Source organism: Macrobrachium nipponense, chromosome 35 (assembly GCF_015104395.2).
Source record: "Macrobrachium nipponense isolate FS-2020 chromosome 35, ASM1510439v2, whole genome shotgun sequence".
In the NCBI taxonomy this organism is placed as follows: domain Eukaryota; kingdom Metazoa; phylum Arthropoda; class Malacostraca; order Decapoda; family Palaemonidae; genus Macrobrachium; species Macrobrachium nipponense.
The window spans coordinates 62579511-62587216 of NC_061096.1; positions in this window are offsets into that span (position 1 = coordinate 62579511).

Below are 7706 nucleotides of genomic sequence, written 5' to 3' on the forward strand. Positions count from 1 at the left end.
GGATAAAGCTACAGAGGGGAGCAACATCAAACACGATAGGAGCAACATCAAACCATGATGAGACTGAATACAAATACCTGGGAATAATGGAAGGTGGGGATATAAAACACCAAGAGATGAAGGACACGATCAGGAAAGAATATATGCAGAGACTCAAGGCGATACTCAAGTCAAAACTCAACGCCGGAAATATGATAAAAGCCATAAACACATAGGCAGTGCCAGTAATCAGATACAGCGCAGGAATAGTGGAATGGACGAAGGCAGAACTCCGCAGCATAGATCAGAAAACCAGGAAACATATGACAATACACAAAGCACTACACCCAAGAGCAAATACGGACAGACTATACATAACACGAAAGGAAGAAGGGAGAGGACTACTAAGTATAGAGGACTGCGTCAACATCGAGAACAGAGCACTGGGGCATTATCTGAAAACCAGTGAAGACGAGTGGCTAAAGAGTGTAGGGGAAGAAGGACTAATAAAAATAGACGAAGACCCAGAAATATACAGAGACAGGAGAATGACAAACAGAACAGAGGACTGGCACAACAAACCAATGCACGGACAATACATGAGACAGACTAAAGAACTAGCCAGCGATGACACATGGCAATGGCTACAGCGGGGAGAGCTAAGAAGGAAACTGAAGGAATGATAACAGCGGCACAAGATCAGGCCCTAAGAACCAGATATGTTCAAAGAACGATAGACGGAAATAACACCTCTCCCATATGTAGGAAGTGCAATACGAAAAAATGAAACCATAAACCACATAGCAAGCGAATGCCCGGCACTTGACACAGAACCAGTACAAAAAGAGGCATGATTCAGTGGCAAAAGCCCTCCACTGGAGCCGTGCAAGAACATCAGCTACCTTGCAGTAATAAGTGGTACGAGCACCAACCTGAAGGAGTGATAGAAAACGATCATGCAAAGATCCTCTGAGACTATGGTATCAGAACGGATAGAGTGATACGTGCAAATAGACCAGACGTGACGTGATTGACAAAGTCAAGAAGAAGTATGTCACAATACCATGGACAGCCACCGAGTTGAAGAGAAAGAGAGGGAAAAAATGGATAAGTATCAAGATCTGAAAATAGAAATAAGAAGGATATGGGATATGCCAGAGGAAATCGTACCCATAATCATAGGAACACTAGGCACGATCCCAAGATCCCTGAAAAGGAATCTAGAAAAACTAGAGGCTGAAGTAGCTCCAAGACTCATGCGGAAGAGTGTGATCCTAGAAACGGCGCACATAGTAAGAAAAGTGATGAACTCTTAAGGAGGCAGGATGCAACCCGGACCCCCACACTATAAATACCACCCAGTCGAATTGGAGGACTGTGATAGAGCAAAAAAAAAAAAAAAATAAATAAATAATGATAATAAAAACCGAATTCTTTTTCCACACAGAGTTTTCACGTCTTCGAAAAAAAACTGTCAAAAAAAAAAAAAAAGGGTAAAGGGGATTTACAAGATGGTGTCTTGTTTTTCTATGAGAGTTGTAAAATCCTATTACTTGCTTCCGGTGTTTTGGACGCGGTTCCGTAACCTTGGCTCCGAAGATTTGTTGCAGACTTATTCACTCAATTTTTGTCAAAGCTAAAACAACAGAAATGTCTTAACAACAACCTCTCTCTCTCTCTCTCTCTCTCTCTCTCTCTCTCTCTCTCTCTCTCTCTCTCTCTGACATTTTTTAGGCCTTCCTTGTTTTACATCCTGTGTAAAAAGATATGGTCTATGACGTCCATCAGAGTAGGATACCTAGAGGAGTCAAAGCAGATGCAAAATAAGTAAATAAACAAGTAAATGAAGGAATAAAAAAATGAAAAATAAACAGATTAATTAATTAATACATACAAATAGATAGATAGATAGGTAGATAGATGTGCCTTAGCTGGATATTAATTGTATACAATCTGTTTATTAATTGTTATCATTCTTAATTTTTTTTAACTGTAAATTTTATTAATGTCATTGCCATTATTGGGAATACTGTTTTTTTTATATTTCTTCAGCAACTGTGTTTATTGCCGATTTATTATTTTCTGTCATGTTATCTCATATAATTTTCTATCATGTCATCACATATATCAAAGATTGTGTATGTTATTGCCTCTATTTTGTATATGCCATGTACATGGCCTTGAGCTGAAATAAGATTTGTCATTATTATCATAATACCTATACATAACCCATTCAAAGGGTTTATGCAGCTCTGTCCTGTCCATTTTTTGAGCGATGTAAAAAGGAGAAACCGATGAAAAAAGAAAACGCTACCCACATTCCACCGAAAACAGTCGTTCGCCTCAATCCTTTTCCGAGAAAAGAGCAGGACGTTAGCGCTAAGACGCGATAAATGCAAGGGGCTCTCTCAGCAGCGATGACTGTTCGGTTATAATGATCTTTCTTCGCCATAATAGGAGCGAGTCGGGGCGACGCGCAGGCAGGCAGGCAGGCAAAGGACGAGACGCCCTTCTTCTGTTTCTTCCCGGGAAACCAGTGGTTTCTTGACCCTTACGGGCTGTGGCCCGACCTATACAGGTGGGTCTTGGGTCCAGTCCAGTGATCCCTGTGTGTTTTAATAAGGCAAGTATGTCCCCGAAGGCAGGGACACACATACACTCACACGCGCACACACACCTTTACCCTCTACAGGTGTGACTCGTTAATGACCTGATGGGTGCAGATACTGCTGCGCTCTTCCCCCCCTTCCGCCCCAGCCCCACCGCCCCCTACCCCTCACGAGAAGACTCCCCTTCACATCGTTAATTATCAGTATATTTTCTTTTGCATTGTGATATCCGCGTGACTTTGGTTTCGAGGTCCATACGTTCCAGAAGGTCGACTAATTTCTGCGTTTACTCTTGTGGGTGTCCTTTTTTTTTTAATTGGTTATTTCTCCGTAAGTAGAATGCCACCAAGGTGGTGTTTAGTTGCATATCAGACCAGTCGTCTATAACGTAAAATTATATATATATATATATATATATATATATATATATATATATATATATATATATTATATATATATATATATATATATATTCCCTTAATTTCTTAATTTGTTGTTGGTTCCATAAGACGTTTAGGGTCTATCGATGATGCGAGTATATTTAATTTCGTATATTCAAAATTCGTAAGGTTGATATTTAAAGAAAAACAAAGTCCAAAACTAGATCCATTTACAGCGATATGCAGCACTAAATGGAAAATACTCGGGACTTTTAAAGTAAATAATTTAAGCACGGACTGTATAGATAATGATTTTTTTTTTTTATTGTAAATTACTGTTGAAGTACTTGAATCTCCTATCCGTAGAAATTTTTTTTTTATTACCAAGGCCACAAAAAACCTCATTCAGACAAAAATGTCATTACTTACATGACTATACATACATACTTACGTTATATACATATGTATACATACATGCATTACACTACAAATGTCCTTTAATATCCAATTCGCTCTACCTCTGAATTAATATATTTTCATATATGTTAACCGAAGGGGAATTTTGTTGTTGATTTTTTCTCTGGCTGTCCCGCTGGTTCGAATCCACGGGAGCGCCTCTGCGGCGTAGTTGGTATGGTATTAGCGTCCCACCTCGGTGGTCGCGGGTTCGATTCTCGGCCATTCCATTGAGGAGTGAGAGATGTGTATTTCTGGTGATAGAAGTTCACTCTCGACGTGGTTCGGAAGTCGCGTAAAGCCGTTGGTCCCGTTGCTGAATAACCACTGGTTCCATGCAACGTAAAAGCACCATACAAACAAACAAGCAAAAACGGGAGGACGAAATTATTATCAACTAAATAATTCACCTTCGGTTAACGTATATGAAAATATATTAATTCAGAGGTAGAGCGAATTGAATATTAAAGGACATTTTAGCGTAATGCATGTATTTGAATCACGGTGATGTGATAAGAATTCTTATACATACATATGCACGTATGTATATATATATATATATATATATATATATATATATATATATATATATATGTGTGTGTGTGTGTGTGTGTGTGTGTGTGTGTGTGTGTGTGTGAATGCACATATTTATGTAATCTTCTGTTTAAGATACGCAACAGGTTACAAACGATAATCCTAAGAAAGCCTGTTCAAGGATCTCCCTGGAAAGCTGTGGGAGTGTCCTAAACAACTTCCAGACTTCCAGACCCGGTGGTGGGTCCAGCGCTGAACCGAAACCTCTCCAGTTATAGTTCTCCTGGTGGCTAATTGGCCCCCTCGTTAGTCACGGCTCCGGGCAATTAGTGAAATCATTAATTATTTTAGAGTGACTTGCCCCCCTCCCCCTACCCACCAACCCACCAACCCTCGGGAGTTATCGCTGAGGTGATGATAACACCGCGTGCGCTGTGTGCCCTGTTCGATGATTACCTTGGCCCTGTATACCAATTAGGACGGAGGATGTCCTGGAATGGGTTGGTTGGGTATGGGGTTACGATGCCATATATGTTTATGCGCCTAAATTATAAAGGATGATGAGGATTGAATCTGTAGTTTCTTGCAGTTCCACAATGTTCCGTGGATGAAGTATATAAGAAATCCTCACGGTAAAATGAAAGGCGGTAACCAAGACTTTAAACTTTTCAACAGTTTCAAGAAAAGAATTTAAGAAAAGAATTTAAGAAAAGAATTTACTCAAAAAACAATATAAGGTCACATACAACGGTAGAACAAGTCAACAGGCTACTTAAGTATGTAAATAAACATTGTATCCATATTTATTTACATCTGCACTTTTGTTATATCCGTCTCAGAATGGGATTCCAAAATTCAACAAGGCGCGATCCGGCCTCCAGCTTACTTGGGCGCGTGCTAAAATCTACGGTCAAACAGAGCGCGGTTTCACCTACGAAAATTAAAATAAATACGCTATATTTTATAAGTAATGATTTTTCTGTACTGTTTATTATTTATTTTTTTACATTTTCATTCTAATAAATAAATCATAAATATCCTTTCCTAAAGTTCCTGTATCTTTAACTCATCGCGAAACACCTTCTTCAGACCTTTTATTTGTTTCCTAACCCCCCATCAAGAAAGACAAAAACAGTCAAGTATCTTGTAGGCTTACTCCCGAGTAAGCGAAAAAGTGTTTTTAGAACTGCAGTGAAGATAATGATAATGAAATGCTTTCTGACACTATTTCTATTTTTCCAAATCGGGTCAAATATCAACTTATTTTCGTTGCATAACAATCAAAGATATGCGGGATTATGTAGTACGTTTTGAAAAGTGGGTCTGGAAGAGAATGGTGGAAGTTAGAGGATTTACTGGATTGTGTACGATTGGGAAGGCGGACTTGGAGGAGAATGGTGAAAGTGAAGTGATTTACTGTATTGTGCACGATTTGGAAGGTGGACTTGGAGGAGAATGGTGAAAGTGAAGTGGTTTACTGGATTGTGTACGATTTGAAAGGCGGACTTGGAGGAGAATGGTGAAAGTGAAGTGATTTACTGGATTGTGCACGATTTGGAAGCTGGAGCTGAAGGAGAATGGTGAAAGTTATTATGGGGATCACAGAGGAAGGTAGAAAGGAGGCGATGGGGCCTGAGAACTTGCTTAATTGGGAGACTGCTGTGGTACAATTTGACCTTAGCGTTTGATATAACATGAATTACAAACATTAGATTGCAGTGAAAATGAATATCGTATTGTATAACATGATGTACAAATATTAGATTAAAATGAAAATAGAATTTACGGTAAAAATTAATACATTATTGTATAACACGAAGTAAAAATATTAGATTAAAATGAATATAGAAATTACGGTAAAAATTGATACCGTATTGTATAACATGAGGTACGAAGTTAGATTAAAATGAATATAGAAATTACGGTAAAAATTGATACCGTATTGTATAACATGAATTACAAACATCTGATTACAATGAAAAAATAAATTGCGACGGAAATGAATAACGATTTTAATAGCATGATACCCAATCAATCAATCAATCCCGTTCAAGTGGAATGACGTCATCAGCATCAGCCCTCTCGATTTCAAAGCGACTCAGCGGCGTGGTCGGTTTGGTGTTGGCGTGCCACTTCGGTGGCCACGAGTTCGATTCTCGGGCATTCCATTGAGGAGTGAGAGATGTGTAATATCTGGTGATAGAAGTTCACTCTCGACGTGGTTCGGAAGTTACGTGAAGCCGTTGGTCCCGTTGCTGAATAATCACTGGTTCTTGCAAGGTAAAAACACCATACAAACAAACAAACAAACAAAACAAACAAACAAACAAACCTCACGAAACGAACAACAACTGCGACAGAGTCCATACACCGCCGCCACCGATAATGATGGCAATGCTAATTATCCCTCGTCATTAACCCAAATGAATTCTGGCTCTCTGAGCTCATCAGAGCCATCGTCTATTAGAGGCGGTTGAGGGCGCCGTCGAACCTGGGCAACATGCGAGGCCTTTCTGGCCGGCGTTATATGCAGTCCGTCATTTAAATAATTATGCGCGAGGAAATTAACCATGAGAGTCGAACGGCTAATGAACAAACACCAGTATCTCTCTCTCTCTCTCTCTCTCTCTCTCTCTCTCTCTCTCTCTCTCTCTCTCTCTCTCTTCGACGCACGAATTCCTCATCCTCGGTTGGGGTGCCACGCCCGCATGTCGAGTGGCACTGCCGAAATTCTAATGATATTGGCACTGCGTCGTGTTTTTTTTTTATCTTTTTTTTTTTTTGTTTTTTAGTCAGCTCTGTAGTTAAATGAGTTTTAGATCTAAAGGGCTTTTTTTTTTTTGGGGGGGGGGGGGGGGGGGGGGGTGGGGGGGGGGGGGGGGCGGTGGTAGTGCCGCGGGATAGTTTGTTGGTTGATTAAAGTTTTTTTTTTTTTTTTTTTTTTTAGCTGACCCCTTTTTCTGCTTTGTCCAGATTCCAATTATTCTTGTTTTTTTTTTTTCTTTTTTTTGTCTCGTTGTTCATACAGTGTTGTAGACAAGATAATAAATGAAAAGGATGACAGGGAATATATATGTATATATATATATATATATATATATATATATATATATATATATATATATATATATATAATATATATTAACATATCAACTCACATAAAATACATATTAAATATATAGTGTTTACATGTATTATACATATATATGTATATATATATATATATATATATAATATATATATATATATATATATATATATATATATATAATTTTCTTTCCTTCGTAGTCATGTGTCCATGACCAAGAAAAGAGTAAAGAATTCAGAAGTTAAGAGGGCATTGTGGCTATTACAATTGCATATATATATGTATGTATATCTATTCAAATATATACATATAAGTATATAGTATATATTACATATATAAATATATATATATCTATATCTATATATATATATATATATATATATATATATATATATATATATATATATATATATATATATATATATATATATATATATATATAGGGCTGTTGCCTTGTATAATAAGGCGCCCTATGAGGTAATGTTAGACTTGCGATAATCTTACTCTAAGTCGGTTGGTATTGCACTTCCATATCATTGGAGTGTCTTGGGGTTTGGTGTAGATCACTTACGCAGTCGGTATATCTTCTTTGGTTAGACGACGATGTGTTAAACTCATGATGATATCTTTCTGATGTGAGGTTCTAGTAGAAAACACGAA